We start from the raw sequence: 24,446 nt of genomic DNA, 5'->3' as shown, positions 1-24,446 counted from the left end.
TAGGATTAAAAGTGACTGTTAGCGGCGGTAAATGTGACCTGAGTCTAGATCCTGGCTCTGAACTACCATTCTGTAAAAAGACAGTAATAATATACTGACTTCATAGGATTGTCGTTGAGGATTAAAAGAAACATTGCATGCAATGCTTTTAGCGCAATACTTGCTGCTCTTAAAATTGTTTTCCTGTCCTTGGAGGTGAATGGTGTGTTTGGCTTTTTTTAAAAATATAGTCCTTGCAGGAGGTCACTTCCATTGATTTAATCTATGTAGTAGCTATTTAATTCTTCCCTATCCCCCTGCCTATTCTATGAGCCTAACCTTGGCCTATAGAAAAAGGCCAGCTTCCATTAGAAGGTCCTGTCTTCCCTACCTCACATTGTGTTGAATGTCATTGTGCTGACACCCTACCCTGGCCGATTTATCAGGCTGTGGGTATCCTCTGACAGTGGCATGCTGAATAACACCAGGGTGAGGCCAACCTCTGCCTGAGTACACTGGAGCCAGCTGGAGCAGATGCTTGAAACAACAGGGAAACTGCTGTGCACACCCCTTCCCATCTAGCAGGCAGCCGCCAGTCTAGCTTCTGGTGCCGCCACTCGCTGTGCCTCCTCACGCACCACACGTATGCACACGTGCACACAGGGCACCCTCATCTTCCCATTCCTCCCATACCTTTCTCCTGATCAACATTCACAAAGGGAAGAGTGGGCCCTGACAAAGTGTGCGAGATGGCTGGATCCAGTCTAGTTTACAGGTGGATAACAGAACCTTCCAGCCAAGGAGCAGGACCAAATCTAATAACCCACAAGGCTGTGCTGTAGTTGTCCACTGAAACATAAAGTTTCTACATCCACCTCCCTTTTTGGTCAAAGATAAAGTAAAATTATTCTTGTTAACAAAATCTCTGGCCTAATTATTTACATAAGTACAGCAAAATGGTACAAGACCACATAGACTTTTTAAAGTTTGCTTTGCTAAAACTTTTCTTAAGGGATCTCAGATTGTACTTTTAAAATCTTCTTGAGGCTAGGAAGCCAAGCCAAAAACTCATCACCAAATTTTGCCTTGTGGTACCTATACATTTAGGTGAATCCTTTCTTCTTTAAGTCCCCAGAATATCCTAAGTTTCCTGGTCCTGCCAGGAAGTGACTTTTTTCACTCATCTATGGGGCAAGATTCAGGGCTGGTTTTCCTAAGAACTTGTGAGAACTGGCTCCAAAAAGTCAGCTTTAGGTCCTTAAGAATCTCTGGTCAGGAGTTCCTGTAGCTCAGTGGGTAGGGCGCCGGCCACATGCACCAGGGCTGCTAGGGCTGGTGGGTTTGAACCCAGCCTGGGCCAGCTAAAACAAAAAAAATAGCTGGGCATTGTGGCAGGCACCTGTAGTCACAGCTACTTGGGAGGTTGAGGCGAGAGAATCGCTTAAGCCCAAGAGTTTGAGGTTACTGTGAGCTGTGACGCCATGGCACTCTACTGACGCCAAGAAAGTTAGAGACTCTGTCTCAATTTAAAGAAAAAGGAAGAAGAATGTCTGGTCATATTGAACACATCATTCTCAAATATGACATTCCAGTCAAAGCCTTGGTTATACAACTGGTATTTCCAATATGTCCTGTTACAAAGAAGACAAATTATTGAACTTGTGCAAATAGTTATATTGCCATGAAAGTGAGAATATTCAACAAGAGTTCCCACGTTGTGGCAGGATCAAATGGGGAGAAAAGGATAAATGTTTTAATTTCTTTTTACAAAAGTATGACCTATTAAATTGTTGTGACTCATAGCTAGGTTGGAGAAAAAGGAAAAGGGATTCCTTTCAAAGCTGGCAACAATATTCCAAATAAAAATTACCATTATCCTTCATGAGTTTTTTTCAGTTCCATAAAATTAATTCTTGTTCTGCTTGATCTTAGGATAGTGGTTTTCTGAAGTCGTCAGCTTCTCCACTAGGGTTCTAGAAATCCTCAGTCATTTCGGTGGTATGGTCTCAAATTTATTTAAGCAATTCCATTGGAAGCCTACACTCCAGAGTACCTGGGCATAGTTTTCTCCATCCATCTCCAAGATGTCCCTTTTTGCTGAAGACAAAGCACTCTGGCCTGTGCTGGTGGCAAAGATGAATCAGAGTAAAACAACTACCAGTAAAGCCAAGAGACTTAAAATGGCTATGGTTTAAAGATCTGATAAGAGTTCATTTGACAAGGACATTTGTTTATTTTTGTGGCACACAAGGTTTTAAAACAATGACCAAAATTAGGACTGGTAATATTATACCACCAAAATTATTAATAATAATATTATACTAGGACACATTATGCACACCAAGGTAATGACAAATTTCTGAGGACTTCATATAATTTCTGAAATATTTATACTAATAGCTTTTACCCATACAAGGGTAACATATTATGTATATACAAACGTATGTATGCATAAATACATATACCTGTATAAATACGGGGAAGATTAAACATCTTGTCTTATTTGACAGTATTTTTCATGCAATTCAATGCATCAAACCTAATTATGTTTAATATCTGTTTTTATAAGGTAAAAGAAAAAATTTTTGAGATTTTTTTTCCAGGGGCCCTCTGGGAAGTCTTATGAGCATAAAAAAGTTAGATACAAAATATATGTTAATCTTAAACTTAATGCTGATAACTCGAACTACATAGCTGGTTTTATAAAATGAACAATAGTATTAAACTAGTCTTTGCCAAAGATTTCCCTAAATTACATGAACTTGGAAAGCATTTGGTGAGTTTATAGTTCTGATAGTTTTAAGAATATTTAATTTCTCTAAGCTAATTTGAATAGAACTCTCTTACAGGATTTTATAAATTAATCTGGTAATACTATCCAGGTGTAGAAAAATATCACTTACATAGAGCATACATACATGCGTACATAAACATACAGATAGATACCAGTAGAGACTTTACAGTATGGCTTTCATTCTAAAATTTTAGCCATGAGTTATGTAAACACAATAGCATAAAACTTATTTATATATATGTGTGTGTATATATATTCCTTGCATAACTTCCTATTTTTATCTGAATTGCCTTACTGACGGATGGAATAAGTTAAAGTTACCTGCTCAATATGAAAGCTAAAGCTTTGTACTGATACTTGGGGAGGAGATTTTTAGGACTTTCTTTTGCCCTAATACATACTTGCTTTGGGGAGTCCTAAGTCCCTTGTGCCCTTCAGTGCGAACAGAGGTCTGAAGTTCAAGTGACTGTAGGGAGTTGAGGGACTGGAGTGGGAAGAGGAAAGTCTGGTTATGGTGGGCAGAGAGAGGGAGAAAAGGGGGGTGGAGTGGATCGAATGGAGGAGAGCGGGATTCAGGGAACTGAAAGGGAGATTGAAGGTGGACAAAGGAAGAAGAAGGAACAGAAGCAACTGTAAGGGTCAGGCCTTCAGGGAGCCAGAGAAGTCACTGAAGTTCCAGGTTATCGTTAGTAAAATCATGCCAGCAAGGCAGGAAGATAGAATTTGTGCTATAGTTGTAGTTGTAGGGCATCTCAGGCAATGAGACGCTCCCACTTCTTAACTGGTGATACCTTCCAAATGGAGAAGGTTAGGACTCTACCCCAGCCTCTGTTCCCTAAAAATAGAGATACATAGACCTCCAGTGCAACTTCTGCCTAGGACTCTAACCCAGCTTCTAGAGTACAGGCCTCACCAAAGAACCAGGAATGTCCTGCTTGAAGGCCAGGAGGTCAGTCCCTATTCCCTGGCCTTTGATCCAACAAGACTTCCATCCGGGAAGATCCTTGCTCCAATAGGTACCTTTCAATCAAAGAAGTCTGGGACTCTAACCCAGCCTCAGAGGAAATCTTACAAATCAAACTGTGTCCTCATCACACTTCAGTGGACTACCACCTGGCATGATAGATTGGGTAGGGAGTGGGACTCACCCAGGGATTCCTGGTCACTCAATCAGGAGTACACACTTAGAGTCCTGAGTGAGAGGTTAGGGACCAGTGATCTAATCCTGTTCAAGATGCATCATTGTAACTGTTAACAAAAAAATTATTTGTTACAGATGGTAAAGAAGACTTTGTTAAGGACTATTGCAATAGGACTATCTCTTCTTGTCTTTGTTGTATTTGGAGTTGAGCCCAATTGCAATAGGGGAGAGACATCGAGTTCAAGTCCATATACAAGGACAAGTAGGGATTTTTAACCCAGGGGAAGGATGCAGGGTGGGGGCATGGGTCAGTGGATGTATAGTTACTAAGAGACATTTGAGGTAGGGAGATTCTTGCTGAAGGCAGACCGGCAGGACAGGGTGATTAGCCATCAAGACTGGGGGATTCTCCCTAAACTGACTGAGCAATATTATTGTTAAAACTGGGCCAGGCAGGCCTAAGACAAGGCCCAAGGTCAAGAGCTAAGAAAAGGATGCTCAGAGGAGCCTGCCTAAAATGTGGACAAGGAGAGAATCTTTGTTAGCATTCAGAGAATATTTGTTAGGTCAAAGAGTCCCAATTACATGGCTGGGTAATGGGCCCCTCACAGATTCTTAGGGACCAAGAGGGACAGGTAAATGCATTCACCATGTTTACCAGAAGGAACGAGGGTCAGGGCTAGAGTTTGCAACTCATGTAGCTGGTCCTGAGCTCCTAGACTGCCTAAACCCACAGACATCCTGTCTGGCACATAGTAAATGTTCATTTAATAGTAAGTAAGTTTGTTGTTGGTCCTAGGTGAGGTTCTTAGTTCAGAGGAACTTGGTTTTCTATGTATATCTGTATGTTCTGTTCAGAAAAAGTATCTTTAGAAGAGTTCAGTCCTCCCCCTGCTTAGTTGTGTCTCACCGCAGCAGCTCCAGTGTGGCCCTGGCGGGCAAGTCGTCACACCACCTTGACCCCATTTCCTCACTTTATATGGGAGCAGTAATCCTGCTCTCCTGGCCCCTCCAGGTGGGGATCACATGAGGTGTGAGGCTGCTAGAGACTGATAAAGTGCTTTACCTAAAGACAGGGCTGAGAGATGAAGGATTTGGACTCACCCACCTGAGTTCCTGGTAGAAGTTTATCTGCTTATTGTCTTTCCCTTACTAGAAGGTCAGCTTCGTGAAGGTGGAGACCATGTGGATTGTTTACCACTTTATAGCAAAGCCCGGAGTGGTGGGAGCGCAGAATGGGTAGTACAGACCTCTGAAATGAGGGAGGAGGAGAGGAGCACAGGTAGTAAGGAAGAAGGAAGGGGCGGAGGAAGGGAGGGAGGCAGGGCAGAGTGGAAGGAGTACAGGAAGGAGAGAGAGGGAGGGAGAGAGGGAAGGAAGCAGGGGAGAAAGGGAGGAAGGGAAAAGGGAGAGAGGGAGGGAGGCAGGAAGGTGGCTACTGGTGCCACCTCCTTTTCCACCACTGCCCCACCTCGGCCAGGTCTGACTAAGCCCTGTTCTTACCCCAGGCTCCCAGCCAGTTCCCATGCTGATGGGTCCAGCCACCCCACTAAAGAGCCCCCAGCAAGGCTTAGCTAAGCTTCTGCCTGGCACCCTCCTCTCCCCTGTGGCGGATGCCCAACTGCATCACCTGATACAATCAGGGAAGAGGGTGAGGCCCTGGCAGCCCTGGGCCCCTTGGGCTGTAAGCAGAGGGCTGGGACCCCGGTTACTTGCCCAGCCTACTGTGCAACCTGCCAGGCTCAGAACCCTGCCCTGTGCTCCAGCGCAGGGAGTTCTTTCCCCAGCACCCTGTGTTCAGCCCACACCTCCCCTAGGAGGTGCCCTACAGCCCTGGACAGGCACCAGCTGGTCTCCCAGCGGCAACTGAGAAGTGGGACGCAGGCTCCCTAACCCATCTGGGGTTACAGCCACAGCACATTGCTGTCACCCTCCAGCACCCCAGGACAGGGTAGCCAGAGGCCAGTCAGCCACAGGGAACCAGTCCTCTGGATCACCATGATGTGATTGAAGAAGTGGAGGAGTTTGATAGTTTGATGGAGTTTGGCGTACTGCCAATAGGTTCCAAATGGCTGAGTCTGCACCCTAAAACACCATGGCAGATGTAGCCTTAGCAGCTTACAGATTTGAGTAAACTTGGTGGCCATATAAAGGGCTGTTAAAGTGTAGCTTAGGTTCAATTCGTGGCTCCCTCTCTGTTCTTGATGCTAAACAGCAATGAATTGTTATTTCAAATTGGCATTTAATGTGTTTTGATGAAATCCAATCTGTGGATCAGAGTGATAGAATTGTGTGATTACAGACAAGTCCATTGGTGCTAATAGTACCAACAGCAGAGTCCAGAATAGTAAGTTCTGGCCCTGGTGACAGACAGGGGGCCTCGAAGGAAGAGGCCAGCATGGCCCCCTCCCTTGAGGAATCTCTGTTGGGAGTGCCACCACCTTCCTATTGCCCTAGCTGGTTGAGTGAGTTTTCTCTCCGTTTTCCTCAAAATTTAAATAAACATTCATTGAGCACTTCAGAAGCACAGAGTGGGATATCAGTGGAACCCGAGAGAGAGAGGGACAGAGACAGAGAGAGACACACACACTGAGGCCAACTGCCCACATGCCATGATGCCATGAACATTAGCCCATCCAGTGTGCTGAGATCACGGATGATTCCCACACAATCTCCCCACATTGCCTCACAGATTTTCTCTAAAATAGAAGACATTTATTTCATTAAGACATTAACCAGTCCTCTGTCCTCAGATCTGTGGTTCCCTCCATAAATGTCTCTTCCACAAACATCTGCCCAGGGCTGACCTTGTGCCCAGCACAACACAGTGAAAAAGATGCACAGGGCCTTGTCCTCAGGCAGCCCCTGCTCTAGTAGGAGGGACAGTTGGACAATAAAATCAATGTTAGCCAGGGTTGTGGCAGGCGCCTGTAGTCCCAGCTACTCGGGAGGCTGAGGCAAGAGAATCGCCTAAGCCCAGGAGTTGGAGGTTGCTGTGAGCTGTGTGAGGCCACGGCACTCTACCGAGGGCCATAGGATGAGACTCTGTCTCTACAAAAAAAAATAAATAAATAAAAATAAATAAATAAAATCAATGTAAGTATGAGTGCTTTGTTCAACGGTCTGAAATAGAGAATTGGTGGGGGCTCTAATCTATCTGTGTGGTCAAGAAAGGCCTCTCTGAGGAGGTGTTGTTTCTACAAGAATTTAAGTGGAAGGGGTTGGGAATTTCAGGCTGAGGAATCCCCACACGCCAAGTCTTACAGCAGAAAGGAAACAGTACAGGAATGCCTGTATCTGCCTGTGACTGCAGAGGGATAAGGGAGCCCTAGAGTCTGAAATGAGAAGCAAACAGTTTGCAGGGCCCTGTGGGCTTGGTGGGCAGTCTGAAGGGCACTGTAAGGACCAGATGCATCTTGTAAGGGGATTGCTTAGGCAGCTCGTGGTGCTGGGCAGAAGGAGCAGGTGAGGAACAGTGCTGGGAGCCTATTAGGAGGTGCCTGCTGACCTCAAGGTGAGAGGCAATGGTGGCGTGGCCTAGGGCAATGGTGGCAGATGTGGCAGGAAGAGGGCAGTTTTGAGATCTGTTTTGGAGACGGACCTGCTGATGGATGGATCGGCTGGGGGCTGAGGTGGGGGCAGGAAGGGTGATGCTGAGTTTCTGTCTTGAGTAACACTCCTTCCCCATGCTCTGTGCATTCTCTTGGGACACTTGCTCCTGCACTTGACTGAGTTCCAGCCTCCACCTCAGCCTCCTCCTGGCTAACAGTTTCCTCTCGGGCTCAGTAAGAGCTGTGTCCCTGCCTGTTCAGCAGGTGGATAAACTGAGGCACACATAGGCAATGCAGACTGCCCCTTAGGGAAGAACTGTATGTACTAGACAAAGAGCCAGAGTTCAAACCCTGGGCAGCCTTTGGGCACCAGTCATAAAGACCAAGGCATGAGGTCCAGTTTTATGTTGTCTCTGAGCCCAAGTTTCCTCATCAGTGAGACTGGAAGATTAATAATTAATAAGACCTACCTCAAGGTGTTGTGGCAAGGATTAAATGATGAGAGTAGGCCCTCAACAGAGATTAGCATTATTCTCCCTGGGTCACAAAGCTCATGTGTGTCTGCCTCTTTTGCACGTGCTGACGCTGTCTGTGTGGCCACAGCTGCGCCCTGCTGAGGTTTCAAGTTAAGGCAGTAGCACGTGTGTTCACAGTGCCTCTGTCAGGCCTTCTGAGCCTGCTTGGTGTTGAAGCAAGAGTTTTTGTCCTCATGGGAACAGGAGTGAGTTGTTGGGTTTGGGGACCTGCCGTGAGAGCCAGGGTCCTGTGAAGCCAGCCTGCTTCTAAGCCTCTGGCTGACCTGATCCAGCCAGGCAGGAACCAGGGGTGGGAGCTGCCGCTGGGGGAGGACAGGAGGGAGGGAGGGGAGGAGGAGAGTAAAGAGGAGGGAAGAGGCTGAAGAAGGCCTAGGAAGAAACCAGGGCCCCAAAGGAAATGTACAATCAGAGATCTGGGGTCTGGCCACCCAGCGCCCCTTTTGCGGGTGGCTTTGGGAGCCTCCTTTGTCCCCCCACCTCCACCCCCCTGAGACTCCTTTATGTTCCTGTTTCCAGGAGGCAGCTGGCACTGAAGAGAGGCTGGAGGGGCAGTGGGCGGGTCCCTACTTTGTGCCCAGAGCCATTCCGAAGGGCGTGTCCTGGCAGGGCATACACACACACACAGTGATTAAGGGGGAGGGAGGAGTGACATTCACTGTCCACTGCAGGACCCAGCCGTATGCTGGACAGCAGCCAGCTCTCCCCAGGCTCTTGGCTGCAGTATCATTGGTCCTGGCACCACCCACTGGCCTACCCAGACACTCCTTCCAGACCAGGGGCTGGAGCCTTGCTAGGAGTGGCTGCCTGGGGGCAGGCTGGGCTGGACACCTAACTCTGCCTACCCCTCCCTGCATCCTCCCTTCCACATCCCTCTGCAGCTGTGTTTGAAAAGGCCCTGTGATCCTCCCTACCCTCCAAAGCAGGCCCTGCCCTGCACTCTCTCCCTTCAGCCAGAAGCTGACTCTACCCTTGGACTCCCTACGCAGAGGTTTTACCCTCTGACTGGAAGAACCCTCTGAGCCAGGCCAGCTGCTGGCTTCCCTAGGGACTCCCCCTCCTGCCTCTACTGCCTCCACCTCCCAGCATGCCCTCCTGTCCTGCTCACAGCAGCACAAACTTCAGGCCTGCCCAGCCCACCTCCTCCCGCAGCCCTGTCCCTGTGAGCTCTGCAGACATAGGTCTCTGTGCCTTAATGGGCCCTATACAAAGCCAGGTACACCTTGCCCCACTATCTAGTCCACCTGTGCCTTATCTCTCCCACAATATGAAAAGCTTCGAGGGTGGTACCCCACTGCATTCACCCACCCCACCTCCACCCCAGCTATTGAAGTCAACCCTTATGGGCACACAACAAACACTTCTGGATTAATACTGATTCCATCCAGGTCATGAGGATGACCTGTCCAGGTTTGGGATTAGAGTGTGGAATTATGTTCAGTCATGTATTTAATTAGTGACTCAGTGGACAAAGGGATTTGATTTTTCATTCTTTGGCTTGGGTATTTCTGGAGCATGTAGTTTTTGATAAAAAGCTATGGAGTTATCCAATCTTGGAACCTGTCCACCTGCTCTGACCAAGTACCCCCTTCTTCCCTTCAGGGCCTGATTCCCTGATCAGCACCTCCCTCCCCACCACACCTGGCTATCTAGCTTCTCCCTCGACACTGACCATCGACAGCCTTCCTTCCATGATAAAGGAAGCCTTCCTTCCACTCACTCCAATCCCTTGTGGAAAATCCTGCTCCCATACCCGCTACGAGTATGTAGTTTTAGAACCACAGAGAGACACTTTGCTGCCTTCATGATACAATTTTGCCTGTCTGCCAGGGGCAGACTCCCTGCAAGGCATACCCCAAGAAGGAATGGACCACTAACCCTGAGATTTCAGGCCTGTCAGGGAGATATTTTAGTCCAAATGGGCTTTATATCACAGCCCCATCCCTGGGTCTTCATGGTCAGTATTCTTTGGGGTTTACCTCTGGCTTCAGGATGCTCGAGGTGGTGGCCTGCCCATAGAGGAGCACAGGTCTGGATTTTGTGCTCATTATCCATGGCCCGGGGGCAGCTAGGCCATGGAGAGACTCACTCCCCTGCCTTCCCCCGATTTCTGAGAACAGCCAGCAGGGGAACCAAGGAGAGAATAATAATTTCCCCTAAGTGACCAGTTTCAGGGGGAAAGAGGCCTGACAGCAGCCAGCTGGCCAGAGCCAATTCCCAGGTGGCAGTTTTCAAAAAGGGTTTGATGTATAGTTTGAAGGAAAGGCCTGGGAGAGGGTGCTTGGCAACACCTGTGTGGGATTGGCGGCTGGCCTACCCCAAATGTGGACTGCTGGAATCTCTGGTTGGCACTTTTGAGTCACTCTGAGTGATCTGTATTTGTTGAGGAGAAAGGGTGTCAGTCGATGCCCCCAACTCAGGGCTCATGACCCCACCTGGGCCAGGCCCCACTGGGGAACCCATGAAGGCTGGAGCTGCGATTCTGGGCTTCCTTCCTGCACTCTCTCCTTTTTTGTCACTTCAAAAATTGTCCTGCAGTGTTTGATTTAGTTAAGTCACATTCACGACACTGTTAAGGAGAAAACATAATTCTAGTAATTTTATTGGCCCCAGATTTCAGGCAAATGGAAATAAAATTGCTTCTAAAAAGACATGCAGTATTGAATAAAACAATAATAATAAAAAGCCTTCCTTGTTTTGAGATAAGTGGTAAGGCATTTTGTGAAATACTAGAGAGAGGGGGAAGAAATAAACTTAGAAACCCGGGAGAAAAGAGGGGAAAGGAAACCGCCCCCACCGCCCTTGCTTTCATTTCTTTAGTTTTTCCAAAGAGCTTAATCTGCACGTTACAAAGCGAAGCATAAAGCGCGACTAGTGAAATTGGTCCTTGTCCCGCACTTAACTGTACAGGTGGACCAAAGGGGCTGTCTGCCAAATACTTCTGGTTGGAGGGAGGGGTGGGAGTGCTCTCTCAAAACCACTCCTGGAATGGCTTAACTCGCCCAGCACGAATCAATGACAACCTCCCGCCGGCTGCGGCAGGCTCCCCGGAGCAGCGCTGCCGCGTGGATTCCCAGCCCGGGACCCTGGCGGCGCGCAGGACACGGCCCAGGCTCGAGCGCGGCGTCCCCGGGGCGGCCAGGTGGGTCTGCGACGGCCTCGGGCGGGGGCAGGGCAGTGATCGCGGGGAGGGGCTGGGAAGGAAGCCCTTCTAAGCGCCTGGGAGAGCTCCGCGGGCGCCTGGCGGCCGCCCCCACCCCAAACACTTCAAGCGTTCTTGCTCTGTACCGCGGGGACCCGGCGGGCGGGTGGCGCCTTGGGGGCCACAGGGCTGCTCCGGCCAGCGCTGCCGAGCGCGGGTGGCAGCCTCCTCCAGGCATTTCCACTCCCGCCCTCCTGCAGCTCCTGCGGGGCGCCAAGGCCGCGCGCCTCCAGGGAAATGCGAGGGAGAGCCTGGAACTGTGCGGAGAGCAACTCCGCTTGTGCCTCCTGCCGTGGGCCCTCACGGGCAGGTTCTTTGGGCCGTGAAAAGAATGTAAGGGAACTCCAAAAGGTAGTTGCAGATACACGTCGGTAGTTTAAATTGCCTGTCCCCCCAAACACTTGATCCTCCCGAGTGCCAGATGCCAAACTTGGGGAAGGGGCAGACAGAACCTATGGCAACTTGCGGAAGTCGAGGTCTGGAGACATGAGCAGAGATTAAAGGGGGCATGGCTGAAGTCTGGCTAGGCGCGCCGGAGGGTGTCCAGTCCGGTCCGGAGCCGGAATATTGAGTTCAGCTGGGTGGGCGGGAACCCTTCCCTGGGCTCCAGCCTGGTGGTGGGTGGACGGGGAGTGCTCCCAACGGGGTTGGCGAGTCAAGCTTTGGGCTCAACTCCGGAGGCGTCCTGACCCGGTGAGGCGGGAGGACCCTCCTACCCTCAGGCGCCCAGGCTCCTGTCACCCTCCGGAGCTCCTGGGTCCCTGGAGGTTGGCCTGGGAAGGACGCGCCGGAAAGAAATGCTGTCCCCATCCCCACCCCTCCTGAGTGCGGGGTGCTGCACAGCGAGGGCTCCTGGAGCTCTGGACTCTGTTTCTGGCTTCTGTTGTCCCAGCTGTGGCTGTGCCGGTGGGCAGGTAGGCAGGGGCAGCTGCCCTCTTTCTTTCCACAGCTGGTGTGCAGCTCTGAGTAGGAGGAAGCCCTATTCCTGAGGTTTGGTTTGTTGGCAGCTGATGGCCAACCATTTCCAATCCCCTTAAATGTGGAATTTTGGAAATGTAAAGGGGAGTGATAGAAACAATAAGGCAGTTTTCTCCAGATTAGATAGAAGAGGTTTTGGAAGGGGGACTGGTACATCCAGGTGGAGGTGGTAAAAAACCTGCCAGGTTCAGGCTCCACTCCTCTCTCTGCTGCCCTTCATCAGGTTAAGTCCCCTCCTGCCTGGAGCTCAAGAACCCCCTTTGGGTGAATTTCTAGGAAGGGAAAACAGCCTGGTGCCATCCTTTCCATTAAAGGCATAACCTGGGCTGCACAGAAAAAGAAAGCCATTCTCCCCAAAAGACAAACTAGGTCAGCCTGTGCTCCAGCTCTCTGTGGGCACCACGTAGGAGCTCAGCCTGGCTCTTTTGCTGTCCCAGACTAACACTCTAAGGACCATGGCCAGGGGCCATCACCAGCCTCCTCATCCCCATTTTACAGGTGAGGGCCTGAGGTCCAGTAGGTGAAGTGAATTCCCCAAGAATGCCAGGTGGGCAGTGTCAGAGTCCAGGCTTCCTTACACAGAACTCAGGGCACTAGCCCACATGGGTCGTGTGGCCCTCAGCTTGGGTTCCAGAAACTTGTGAGATTGGAAGATTTGGATTCCTCTTAGCACCTTCTTAACCCTGCTGGGAGAAGCACACAGGCCCTGTGCTTGAACCACCCCAGGGGTGTCAGATAGATGAGACTTGCAAAGCAATTAAGTGAAGTCAGAGGAGTGAGTGGAAGGTCCCCTTAACAATCAGGTGAGAGAGCCACTTTGGGGTCTGGGGAGAGGCCCTTTGGCAGCCAAGGAGTTCAAGAAAGGTTTCAGAAAGGACATGGCTTTGGGACAGGAACTTGAAGGAGGAAGAGCAAAGGCCTGGAAGCTGTAGACCACGAGACTTGTCTTGCAGCTGTCAGTCCTAGAGGAGTGGGGAGAAAAGGGATGGCACATTTAAAGACCACCTACAAGGTGCCAGACATGGCTTGGTGTACATTTCCCCCTCCAGCTTCTAACCACATTAGATATGAATCATTAGCTCCACTTTGCAGATAAAGAAACTGAGGCCCCAAACGGTACACTGTACAGAGAGTGACAGTGGCTACAAAGCTGCTCATTATACCCCACAGGATTTAGAATCTTACATTTTAGCTGAGGAGACAGGAATCACTGGGTGTAATTATAGCACAACAGAAAACAGTATGTGAGAGTCACATATAGTATTAACTATTTTGAATGACTGTTTCTTTCTATTTAATCAATCAATCAATCAATCAATCAATCAATTATTCAGTTACTGTTTACTGTGTGTTTCTGGGCACCATGTTAGGTGATGGGCATACATCAGGAAGTGAAATCAAACCTGGCCCCTGGCCCCTGTCAATGGGAATAGTGATAGTAATAGTACAGCCCTCGATGGGTATTGAATGGATGACGTGAGAGAGCCTGGGGAATGTGCCACAGAAGCATTGCCATAAAGAAGCAGCAGCAGGGGGCAGCGCCTGTGGCTCAAGGAGTGGGGCGCCGGTCCCATATGCCGGAGATGGTGAGTTCAAATCCAGCCCTGGCCAAAAAAAAAAAAACCAAAAAAAAAAAGAAGCAGCAGCAGGAAGCCTGGGTGAGGAAAGGTGGGAAAAGAAAATAGGAAGGGCCTGCTGTCCCCATACTGCAGTCACCAGGACGTGGCTCTGGCTCAGGAGGACACTGCCATGACACAGCATAAGCCAGCTGCTGTTCAGATTATTGGTTTAGGGTTTACAATTGTGGGTTCCAAAATGATCCCGTAGTTTTGGTGCAGGCCAGCTGAAGATGACAAGAAGAGACTTGTGCAGGCTTGGAGGAGGACTGGCCCCTCTTTGGATTAGTGCCAGCCAGGATAAGAACTGCCCTAGGGTGTCACCTTCCTGACATATCAGCCAAGTTCCTCAGTGGCCAGGATGGCATTTTCCCCAGACTCAAGTTGCAGCTCCAAGCCCTTGATCTTGTCACTGGGGCGGGCAACTTATCCATAGTCACAGGACTTGTTGGTCTCTTGACTGTCCAGGGTTCTCAGAGCAACTCACCTTATGCCTTACCCTCATAGCTACACTTTCACTGCCATTTCCCAAGAATTCTGTCCTTTTCTGTTTCAGCTGACTGGACGTGTCTGTCCTAATAGAGTGATGTTGGTTGGATGTTTGAGACAGAGTAGCCATAAATATTCCAGGACATTTGGCCTGTTAACTCTCCTTCTATCTTGAATGGTGTAATAGGTATAACTACCTCTAAAATTAACTATCACTTTTGTGAGGAAGGTGAACTGATAAATCTTGCCTCAAAGCTATTACCTATCTGAGTGATGCTCTGGGACCTTCCTTCTCCAGAATTGACACCAACTCTTATTAGAAGGATAGTTTTGTCTTCTTTCTTATCCCTTTTCTAGAAAGAAAAAGAAGAATCTGGGGTTTGAGGTCATGAGATCATATTGCATTTTATTTTGATGTCGTGCTGCCAGAATAAAGGCATTTTCCTCCTAATATTCAGATTATCAGCTTGATAAGGGTGGCGAGCACTCAGCTGGCTGTCCCAGTGTTTGCAGCAATTACACAGGTGTATAATTGCGTGGGGATGTTTGTTTGCTCAGCCTTTGCTCAGCCGGGCAGCCCTACAGGTTGGGCCAGGGAGAGAGCTGTTCAGTTTATTTTCCTTTGGCTGGGAACTGCAGAGATGAATAGAGGGAGGGGAATCAGGTTGAGAGATTGTTGCCAAGAGCAATTTGGAGTCTCCTTCATATTAGTCAGAGATTGTGTTTTTCCTTTCTGAAGCCACCAACTTCATAGTAACTTTCATGAAGCATTTTTTTTTTTTTTTTTACAGCTTTTGTGTGCGTGCTTGTTAATTTCTGTCTTGATATTTAACTTGCTGGACTTTTCATGACTTAGCCGAAAAAAAAAAAAGAAAACTAGCATGGGGAATGGGATGATGAAACAGGCCCTTTATGTCATATATTCATCATGTCATTGCTTAATAAATTTGAATATAGATAGACCCCAAGGTATCATGATGAGTGAAATGAGTAATTCCTTTGAAGGGAGAGTTTATCTTCACTGGATGACTTTCAAAATTGCTGCATAATTTCACTTTCTCCCTGCACATCTTGATTCTGTGTTTAGATAAATAAGAAGGCTTGTTCTCCTCTGTCTTATATCCTTTTGCTCCATTTGGAAAGTCCCCTCTGTCTGGGCCTTGCTTGGAAGGAGATCAGCCAGAGTGGGCCTCCTTCCATCTCATCCTTACCCGCGCAGCCCCCTCCACCATGCAGGAGGCCAGCCAGGGAGAAGGAAGCTTCCCCCACAGGGTGAAAGCTGCTCCCCAATGGCAACTTGGCATTTGTGCGCATGGAGTGTGGAACAGGAGAGCTTGCTTGTATGACCACAGGCTCCCCTCCCAGGGCAAGATCCCTGGAGCAGGCTATAATTCATCAGTCAATAGCTAAGTCCATCCACTCAACAAATTGAGTGCAGCAACTTTGAGACTCTAAACTTGAAAAATTGCCTGATAATATGGTACACGATCTATGTTAGCTTTTTCAGATTAGATACAAACCAGATGCAAATGTACACGTGACCCTCCCAGATGATATCATATAACTGGACTTGGCCTTCAGGAAAATTGCACTGCCTACACATGTGTGTTACACACACACACACACAGGACTCTTGCTTTTTTGGCTATGGATTCTGGCTGACAATTATGTTAAGTTTTTCCTGGAGATAACAGGTTGGCCCATTGGTCTTTGAGCAGCTCCTGGGAGAGGCCACTAGGGAGATGACAGTTGTCCCAGTTCCTGTTGACACCAGCCATCCTTAAGCCCCAGGGAAGTCTAGCAGAAGCTGCCTCTATTAAGCAAAACCTAAATAATGGGAACTTTTCTAAAGATTTTTTTTAAATAACAGATTTATTGGGATGTAAGTCACGTACCATACAATTTGCCCATTTAAAATTCAGTGGTTCTTAGTATATTTACAGGATTATGCAACCATCACCATAATTAGTTCTTTTTTCTTTTTCTTTTTTTGAGACAGTCTCACTATGTCGCCCTCCATACAGTGCTGTGGCATCCCAGGTCACAGCAGTCTCAAACTCTTGGGCTTAAGCAATTCTCTTGTCTCAGCCTCCTGAGTAGCTGGTACTACAGGCGCTCACCACACCACAACACCCAGCTATTTTTTTGGCTGCAGTTGTCATTGTTGTTTAGCAGGCCCAAGACAGGCTTGAACCTGCCACCTTTGGTGTATGTGGCTGGTGCCCTACTCACTGAGCTACAGGCACCGAGCCTAGTTTTATTTTCATAACACCAAAAAGAAACCCTGCACCCATTAGCAGTCACTGTTCATTTCACCCCAAGCCTCAGTCCTGGGCAACTGATAATCTATTTCTGTCTACAAATCTATAGCCTTGTCTATACTGGGCATTTCATGTAAATGGAATCAAGTAATGTGTGGTCTTTTGTGACTGGCTTCTTTCAATGAACAAAATGCTTTCAAGTCATTCACTTTTTTTTTTAATATCTTTTTTTTTTTTTTTTTTTGTAGAGACAGAGTTTCACTTTATTGCCCTTGGTAGAGTGCCGTGGCATCACACAGCTCACAGCAACCTCCAACTCCTGGGCTTAGGCGATTCTCCTGCCTCAGCCTCCCGAGTAGCTGGGACTACAGGCGCCTGCCACAACGCCCGGCTATTTTTTTTGTTGTTGCAGTTTGGCCGGGGCTGGGTTTGAACCCGCTACCCTCGGTATATGGGGCCGGCGCCCTGCTCACTGAGCCACAGGCGCCGCCCCAAGTCATTCACTTTTTATCATGTGTCCATACTTTCTTTGTTTTATTGCTGAATAATATTCCTTATATAGATATACCACAGTTTATCCATTCATCAGTTGATGGATTTGGGTGTTGTTTCCATATCTGGCTCCTGTAAAGAATACTGTTATGAACATTCGGATGCATGTTCTGGTTGACATAGACTTTCATTTCTCTTGAGTACATACCTTAAAGCAGAATTATTGAGTCATAAGGTAGCTCTGTGTTTAAGCTTTAGGGAAACAGCCGCCAGCAATGCATGAGGGTTCCAGTTTCTCCAGATCCTCATTGAAACTTGTTGATATGTGTCTTTTTGATTATAGCTTTCCTATGTTCTAAGGGTTTATATGCTCAAGAAAACAGTACCCAGGAAATACTCTGGAATCACACCTGTTTTCCATAGTTAGAGTGAGAGCCATTTGGACCCTCTGAGTATCCCACCCACTCTGGTGTTTCCTCTGCCTGTCCCAGAGCTTCACACTGAGCTTCTCTGTACATTTCTATAGGACAGTCTCTTTGTGTGGCTAGGTGCTCTATTTTACACTGGTATTTCAAATCCACAATGAAATAATTTTATCCAGTTTTTATACCGGTGGGACTGACTGGGGTTAGTCTATGTTTTAGGTTGAAAGAGGTTAATTTGGAGGAAGGAGAGTTTATATTTATTCTTTTTTTTTTTTTTTTGAGACAGAATCTCAATATGTTGCCCTCAGTAGAGTCCTGTGGCGTCACAGCTCATAGCAATGTCCAACTCTTAGGCTTAAGCAATTGTCCTGCTTCTACCTCCCAAGTAGCTGGGACTACACGTGTCCACCACGATGCCTGGCTATTTTTTTGTTGCAGTTGTTTAGCCAGCCCAGGCCAAGTTCGAACCTGCTACCCTCGGTGTACATGGCTGGTGCCACAACCACTGTGCTGCAGGTCCCGAGCCTTTATATTTATTCTAACAAAGATAAATTTGAGCCAAGTAGGGCGGAGGAACTCACATAGATTGAAGACCACCAAACATTACAAAAACTTATCCTTGCCTCAGAACATGTGAAAGTCCTGGACATTAGCCATTCTCTGGCATCATGTTTAATGTAGCCAAACCTCACTACCAGAAATGAATTCCAATAGCTTTTTAGAAGTCATTGGGATAGAATTAGGCATGGATAACCCAAGAGTGGCCTGGACTAGACTATCTCCCAGGGCACTTTTCACTGTCAAACTGGTGCTTAGCTCAGCAGTTCCTAAACCTGACAATAAGTTGTAATCACAAATGAGGCCATTTAAAAGATTACAGATGCCTAGGCCCTGCCCAGGAAGTACTGATGTTGAATCTTAGGGGAGGTGGCCAAACACCTGAAGGTAGTTGTGATGAACTCTGAAAACACGGATTAACCTCTCTGTGCCTCAGTTTCCTTACTTAAAATAAGGAGTTGGACTACACTGGTGTTATGATGGTTCTTCACGGGTCTGATTCTGCACAACATTTTGTTTATAAAAGGGAGCTTCTGCTGCTGCACACAATCCAGAGGACCCTTGAGTGCATGGTTTCTGAAATTCAGCTTTGACAGTTCTGAGCATCACATATTCAGAGGACAGTTGTCCCCAACTTCTTGGAGGAAGAGTAGCTAAGTTGTGCAAATTGCAGTTACTTGATAATAGAGTCACACTCTTCAAGGCAGGGACCAGAGCATCTGCCATTGCTGCCCTGGCTAACATGTACACAACTGTGATGTGGTAGCATTCGACTTGGGACCACTTTCTTCTCCTTTCTTGCTTCTTTTCCCTTGAAGCCCCCAGAGCCATCTCCTCTTCTTCTGCTTCTAATAGCAGTCTGGAGTGTCATTCATTCATTTCTTCATTCATTCAAGCAGCATTTCCCAAACACCTCCTACACATGACAAATTGACTAATGCTCCATTTCTGTCCTTAAATAACGTACCAGCACATTTTAAGCAGGGAAGCAGCCTGAGGCTAATCCCTAGAGGTGCAATTTCAAGGCTCCTTGATTTGAGGAAGGAGGGTTTTGGAGAGGCCTGGATACATAGGTAGGGCAACTCCACCCCAAGCCTGTGCACAAGCTCTGCTCCTCTACCCTCCCCCACTGGGGCTCAGCCCTCAGCAGGCTGCTCAGAAAATGCTTCTGTCATCCCTGGTCTTAGCCAGAGACTGCCCTTCTTCCCAGCTCCCACCTGCTAGGGGTGGAGAAGGGAGAGAGAGGGCGGGGTTATTTGGAGATCTGAGCTCCATGCTCCAGCCCTGGGCTCCCACCCTGTAACCCTGAGTGGACAATACACAGGACAGCTGTGCTCTAAGGACTGACATAATCACTGTTTATTAAAGCTGTTGAGAGGAGGGGGAGCTGGAGAGAAGGAGGGAGGGAGGAGGGTCGCATTTCTGCCTTCCAACAAGGGAGAGGCCAGGTGAGGAAACTTGAGGCCAGCCTTACTGCCTGGAGCCCTCTCCCTCCCTTCCTGGAGAATGCACACACCAATGATATTAGAGCCACGGCTTTGGGGTGTTTTGAGAGCTTTTTTTTTAATGAAGGAAGAACCTTGAAGGTTCATTTGAACAGGGATTAATGTCTCTGTGGCTTCAACCTGCAAAGGAGGGGAAATTCTAGGAGGGTGGAAGTTTCAATAAAAGGAAACGGGCTGGATCTGCCTCCCACCACCCAGTGAGGCCTGCTCAGTCAGAGACTGTGGAAGTAACATGTTTGGGTATTTGCTGGGCATTATCCTTTGGACTGTGTGTGTGTGTGTGTGTGTGTGTATCCTCGTTAAAACCTGAGGGGTCCTGGTCACGTGATGGGGTCATTAGGAAGTTAAGAAGCTGCCCTGAGTGGGTCTTTGACCCCTGGTTTTTCTTCCCCCACCTTTGGCAGTTTTTGTGGAGGGCAATGCAACAGGTGTGTACAGTCAGCTTTGTTTGTGTGGTATCTTCATGTTTTTCCTACACAGTTCAAATTCCTTTGCCCACCCACTGGGGCCACCCATCCAATGATCAGTCTGTGTTCCAAAATCACCCCATCTAAGCTCTTAGCACCCCTTCAAAGCCCTTACTGCACCCCTTTGTTCAGACCATCTGGCCTAGTTATTAGGAAAAGCTAGTTCATTACACCAATTCATGTTAATCTGTGGAAGAGACACCACATTGCCCTGTTCTCAGGACGTCAATACTCAAAGAGGCAGCTTTACCAGCACACAGTTCCATCGATGGACTTTGGGCACGAGGAAAGAGCCAAGTCAGGAGCCCTGGGCCACGTGCAGGGCCATTGCTTACGTGGGAAAGGGGATTTCCTAGACCACTTGAATCATGTGACATTGTCGCTGGTTCTTATGAGGCCTGTGTGGTATCAGCCTGGCAGGTGGCTGGGACAGGAGGAGGATGGAGGGCCAGAGTTCAGGCGTGCACTGCAGGGAGGACAGGGCTTCCCACAAGCTGAGCTGGACATAACAGAGGCTGGAGTGAGAGCATGGCAGAATGATTTGCCTCCTTGTGGGCCTGTGGGTCTCTTCAAGGTAACACTGGCTGTGACCCTAGAATGTTGGAGCAAATGGAATGAACACAAAGATGGAGATTAAGGGGCACCCAGAGGACTCAGGCTCTTGGGAGGTGGGCCCCTTGGCTGGGCTGGACGGCCTCTGGCCGCCCTTGTGGACACAGAGCTATGGGGTTCTCAGATCCATTGGCTCCACCTCCTTCCCTTCTCTGGTTGCTGCTCCCCGCTGAGGGGCGGCTTGCCTGCGTGTCCCTTCCCTTCCTCCTCTCTCACTCCCGTGGTGCACCCTCTGAGTGAACCTGGGCCTCCAACTCCTGGAAGCTTTTCCAATAACAGGGTGGTGAACTCTTTGCAGTCCTAGGCAGAGGAGAGGGGCTGAGCGTCAGCCCCTCTCCTCCCAGGGCCCATGCTGGGATAAAAGGCGGGTAAGCCTCACATTGGGGGAGCCAAGCAGAGGCCAGATGGGGTTCGGAGGAGAAGCACAGGCCCATGGAGCCCTCCCCACAGCCAGTGGAAGCTGTTGCACTGGCACCTTCTCAACAGAGACAAGGCAGCCCCTACTGTGAGCACATGTGTGCTGACCCCAACAGGCCACTGTGCACATCTCGGCTCCTGCCTTCTAAAGCGGTGTCTTCCACTTTAGCCAGGTGAGACCACAATTGAAAATGAAGCAAGATTCTATAGACTCAAATATGACACTCAGCTGAGTGGAACAGAAGGACAGTACTGTTCAGAGTCAGAGCAGGGACATAAGTATGGGCGGAGGTCTTGGGGATGCTTTAGGGAGCTCAGACCTAGGGCTGACGGTGAAGCAACATGGCATGGCCTCTTAGCACATAGGCTCTGGAATCAGGGCCTGGTTCAAATCCCAGCTCCATCATCTAGATCTGTGTTTTTCTACCTTTTTTTTCTTTTTTTTTTAAATCTCACAGCACACTTGAACCTATAGGTAAACTCTGTGGCACACTTAAATTATGTTGATCAAAAAAAAAAGACTAAAAAAAAGAATATAGCTACTGTGCTTTGAACTTTTTTCGAGAATAATTTAATTAATGATCTTTAAAAATTTTTGCGGCACACCTAAGATCCTCTCATGGCACACTAATTGAAAATCACAGATCTGTGGTCTCCGTGGCCTTGAACTATTTACTTACCCTCTCTCTGCTGCAGTTTTCCTCTTTTTAAAGTGGGGAGAAGCTTCATACGGTTGATGTGGGGACTGAATGAGAGCCCTGAGCCTGGCCTATTAAGCGAGTTATGCAGGTGGTGGTCTATTTGGACAGAACCTTCACTGGGTCACATACACCGGCCTTCACTGCTCTTGTCCTTGAACCTGGAAGGTTCTCTCCCCTATCCCTTTCCTCCTCCTTCTTCCATATCTTTCTTTTTCTCTAGCTCTCTCTTTGTTCCTACCCAAAGGCTGTAGGGGGCTACTCTGATCTGTGCTCAGGCAGGAGGGTAGAAATCACTTTCTCTGTTCCCTGGGGCTGGAAAGTTTTTAGGTGCTTCTCACAAATGCCCAGCTCTACTAGGGGCCCCAGGCAGCTGACTCCTACCAGGTTGAAAGAACTCAGAGTGGAGCTCTGGTCTTCCTCCTTTTCTTCCAGAACACATCCTTCTTCGAGGGATCGATGGAGCCCAAAGCAATATAAATGTCACATGCAACTCCCAAGACAAACCATGATTCTTTACAGTGGCCCGTTCCAAGCAGGTGTCCCCAGGTAATGGGAAGCTAATGAGGGTATCTCCCCCGGGGCTGGAATGGTCTGAAGTTTTGGAACTAAGGAAGCAGCACACTGTGGAAGGCAGGCTTGAGTCTACAGTCAGTCCCAGGATTCAGGAGCCCCTGGCCACACCCTCTAGGACTGGGCTCAGAGCCCTGCTCTGATATGGACAAAGGGGAGTAGCACCCAGGCTGTCTTGAAGCCCAGGGTGTTAGGGGGCATATTAAAGAAGGTATTCTGGTGCTTAATGAGAAACTCCTCCTACCTCCTGTCTATGACAGATCCTGGCCTGCTCTTAGACTAAGTCATTTACCAATGATACTGAAGAATTATCTTATAATGGATTCTTAAAAGTAATTATGACCAAGAACTAAATAAGAACAAGGGAGAAATCAGCATGAGAGGTAATAAAGGAAATAGAAAACACCAGTATGCAAACTTTTGAAATGATATCCTTTGAAGAGATCAAATGGTATTAAAAACTTATGTCTCACCAAAGATAAGGTGCACATTCTGGCCAGACGCGCCCACTACTCAGAAGTCTGACTGTGTGGTCCTCGGTGTTGTTGTAGTGGCCCTGCCGCTGGCACTCTGATCCCCTTCTCTTGGCAGGGTCCTTCCAGGATCACTTGCCCAAAGCACACTAGGGAGGGAGTTGCCGCATGCCACGTGTTCTTAGAATGCACAGCCAGCTGCCACAGTGAAGCCATGCCATACCAGAGGGCATATGCTGGCCGGTATCTCCTGGGGCTGTGGGCAGGGCTGCTGCCCTGGATCACCCTGTCCATGGGAGGAGCAAGGCAGACAGTGCTAGGACATCAGAAGCCCTCCTGTTTTTTTGCCATGATCGGCAGACCCAAAATATGGATCTTCTGAGCACCAAGCCAGCCACAGTGCCACTCTAGCCATAGCTGTCATGTCGTTATGGCTAGCTCCTCCATTATCCTTCGCAGCCTGCTGTCATGGGGCAGAATCCTAAAACAAGTTGCCTTTGAATGGTGTTTGCACCATGACATGGACTGTCCATGCACCCTATCAAGGGGGCTTGGCCAGCTGTGGGCAAGTGACTAGCCCGCATGTCAAGGTCCTGTGACCATATCCAGCCACCAGCCGCAAACCCCTGGTCACTGTGCCTGAGAACCCTGGGACCTTGTGATCCCCCACAGGCCAAGACAGCAGAGGTCACATGCAGATTCACCCCCCCACCCGGCTCCTCTGTGGTAATGATTAGTTTAATCAGTAATGTGATAAATAGTAATTCAGTGGTAAAAGCATCTGAAAGAAGGTAATTAGCAATAAGACGCCGTGTTCTCAAAGGTGATTGGTAGCATTTTGTTTGGCTCTAGGGTCTGTGGTGCATATTCTATTCTAGCATGTGCTTTTGGCTTCTGGTAAAGGTATATGCTACTCAGTGTCTGCTGCCAGGTTCATGGGAGGGGACCCGTCCCACCTCCTCCAACCCCAGGCTTGCCTGAGGGTCCCAGCTAGGCCGTCTGCCGTCTTTGCTCTGCTTTGTCAGCAGCCCTAGAGAATCCGACATCTCTAGGTAGAGGTCACTAGGCCCCAAAGTAACTAATGCCAATTAAATGGGCCCAGCCTGCCTGGAGAGTTGGGGAGACAGTACCCAGCCTGTGATCCCCAGGTCGTGGGGTTAACGTGACAACTGAAATGATTCCTCACAGACAGCTTCACCTTAATTGGCATTTTTCCTGGCTGGCTGAGCCCTGCAGGAAAGAAACCATCTCACTGTCCCCAGGCTACATCACCTCCTGTCCATCAGGGACCCCAGAGCCAAGCATCATGCATAAAATACGAGAGAAACAACTCTTTGTATTAATAAACAAGACTGTGGTATATGTGTTTGTGTCTCACAGGTCCATTAATAAAAACATACATGATCCTTTCTAAGGAGAGCCGTATTTTAAGCACACATCTTGCAGCCCTTATTTCTATATTCACCTTTCTTACAGTGCTTAGAGTCTGAGCTGTGAGATTAACCCAGAGTGTTACTGTGGGAATTATTTTTCAGTATGGTGTCTCCTGTTTCTCAAAGGCTGTGTTCTCCGGGCAGCTGACTAGGAAGCAGTTTAGTGTGCAGAGTGTTTGTTAGGAGCACCCGAGGGATCAACTCCTGCACGAGGCAGAAAGAGACACTGCAGTGATGCCCCTCACCGCT

The 24,446-nt window shown here is 48.4% G+C and overlaps 1 protein-coding gene across 7 annotated transcripts in view; it reads left to right on the top strand.

The window, feature by feature from the left end:
• ZBTB7C (zinc finger and BTB domain containing 7C) overlaps nt 1-24,446 on the top strand; it is a 370,876-nt gene that overhangs the window by 256,437 nt on the left and 89,993 nt on the right. Inside the window, exon 1 of one of the 7 annotated variants that reach the window (XM_053571880.1) lies at nt 10,789-11,140. The exons of 5 other annotated variants lie outside the window; for them this stretch is intronic. The gene's annotated coding sequence lies outside the window, so the exon portion shown is untranslated. Of the gene's footprint in view, nt 1-10,788; nt 11,141-11,804; nt 12,115-24,446 lie in introns of those variants that run through there. One more of the 7 variants, XM_053571878.1, reaches the window with a different exon arrangement.

The sequence above is a fragment of the Nycticebus coucang genome, chromosome 19 (assembly GCF_027406575.1).
Source record: "Nycticebus coucang isolate mNycCou1 chromosome 19, mNycCou1.pri, whole genome shotgun sequence".
Taxonomy (NCBI): domain Eukaryota; kingdom Metazoa; phylum Chordata; class Mammalia; order Primates; family Lorisidae; genus Nycticebus; species Nycticebus coucang.
Note: the sequence above shows the minus strand (reverse complement) of the source record. Positions and strands in the feature narration are given on the sequence as shown.